The sequence below is a fragment of the Rhinopithecus bieti genome, unplaced genomic scaffold, assembly GCF_001698545.2.
Source record: "Rhinopithecus bieti isolate Rb0 unplaced genomic scaffold, ASM169854v2 scaffold_6935, whole genome shotgun sequence".
NCBI classification, from domain to species: domain Eukaryota; kingdom Metazoa; phylum Chordata; class Mammalia; order Primates; family Cercopithecidae; genus Rhinopithecus; species Rhinopithecus bieti.
Window position 1 is genome coordinate 407544 of NW_016805255.1, and position 1925 is coordinate 409468.

The following is a 1925-nucleotide window of genomic DNA, read 5'->3' on the forward strand; positions in this document are numbered from 1 at the left end:
TTTTTTGAGACGGAGTCTGGCTCTGTCGCCCAGGCTGGAGTGCAGTGGCCGGATCTCAGCTCACTGCAAGCTCCGCCTCCTGGGTTCACGCCATTCTCCTGCCTCAGCCTCCCCAGTAGCTGGGACTACAGCCGCCCGCCACCTCGCCGGCTAGTTTTGTTGTATTTTTTTTAGTAGAGACGGGGTTTCACCCTGTTAGCCAGGATGGTCTCGATCTCCTGATCTCGTGATCTGCCCGTCTCGGCCTCCCAAAGTGCTGGGATTACAGGCTTGCGCCACCGCGCCTGGCTGAAGTGGGGTTATTTATAAAGCTGTGATCAGGGTTAAGGGAAACTGATGAAGAGTGGCGAGGCACCTGGAGCGAGCGGGAGGGAGCCGATGCCATTACGGGAGGGGCAGGTACGAAAATCTAGAGAACTCAAGAGCCTCTGACAGGCTGTAACCTTTGGACACATTGGAACCACTCAACAGGGAGAGATCAGGGCGATGAATACCCTGAACGCCTGCTCTTGGAGCCCTTTGATCTCCTACAAGTGAATTCCATTGGCCAGACCTATGGCCACTTACCAGGGTGACTTTCCTCAATGCGCAGTCACCGTGGTAAGTGGCCACAGGTCCCCTTGGGGACGACTGAGAGAAAGATGAACAGTGTACATTTTTGACAGTGTAGTAGGGCTCTTCCTCAAGGAGATCCAACCTCCCCATCATTCAATGGGTTTGGGGTATATAACCTAGCTCATGTCTGGGAAATAGTTGAGGGATTGTTACTCTCTATTTTGCTAATTCAAGTTAGACGTCTAATGATACAACATGGAACTCTGCTTGCACAGATCAAGTCAGAATTTAGTAGATTGCTTATCTATTTCTTTTCTAGGGACATCATGATCAACTAGACAATGCCAAAGGTCCCTGTGAGTTTGACTATCCTGGCTAACATTTTGACACCACTGTTCATAACAGCAACCATATCCACCTTGCCTTTGACAATAAGTATGGCCACTCAGACCTCACCGTCCTGGGATCCAACTATCTGCATTGCATTTTGGGATCCCAGTTTGATGGTAGCTGTTCCCATCGTCATTTCTGACCTGCAGAAAGGAATTACTACAGAGCTCTCAAGGACTCTGGAGCCCTCCTCACCAATTTATTTCTCATAGTCATGATAAAAGGTGTATTGTTTGGACCCTTCCAGGGTGGGTGAGCAGGTCTTACTTGATAAATCCTCTCTAATATTCCAGATTCCTTAAGCCTTTGGGTCCCTTCCTCTGCAGTATAAGAATAGAGTTCTGGCATTTCAACTTCATTTACTGTGGGTTATCTTTGGATTCATGTTTCAGCTAACCAACCAAATGGAGCCCTTTCTAATCCCTCCAGCTAAAACACGGAGCCCAGAACCTCTGCTCAATGGGCTCATACCAATAAATGCAGCCTGATACAATGCCATGTTCCTTCCATCATTACCCCACATCCTTATATCTATGTCCATGCACATTCCTCACATTTATGTCAGTATACATTAGAAAAATCATGCAGTTCTTTCAGTGCATAGTGTACCTTTGTTGTATGGGGTGCTTTATTCCTTACTCTTTGGGACCTGCTGGAACTTGAGTCTAGTTATGGGCCTAGAAGCAAAGAGGAGTGGTAGAAGTGGGTCCTGAGGAGAATTGGTGGGGTCTTGTTAGAGGAGAGGCCATTATAGGGTTCTACAGAAAAATCAGGGTTAACCTCCTCAGAGAGGGTGGAAGGGCTACTTCTGCTGGCAAACAAGACTCAGCAGAATTTAGGGGTTCGATACCCCCAACTTCCCCAACTGGGATCTTCCCATATGTCCCCATTCCAGTTTTTTAGGATACCGTTCCTTTTCAATCAGTTCTCTCAGTTTAACACAAGACCAGTCTGCAAGGCTAGGCATTCAGGTGCATTGC

At 47.7% G+C, this 1925-nt stretch overlaps 1 protein-coding gene across 2 annotated transcripts in view; it reads left to right on the forward strand.

Annotated features, from left to right (window-relative positions):
* CUNH2orf92 (chromosome unknown C2orf92 homolog) overlaps window positions 1-1468 on the forward strand; it is a 35901-nt gene extending 34433 nt beyond the window's left edge. For both annotated transcript variants that reach the window (XR_001885536.1, XR_001885537.1), the window contains one exon: window positions 875-1468. The gene's annotated coding sequence lies outside the window, so the exon portion shown is untranslated. The remainder of the gene's footprint in view (window positions 1-874) is intronic.
* The last annotated feature ends 457 nt before the right edge of the window (window positions 1469-1925 follow it).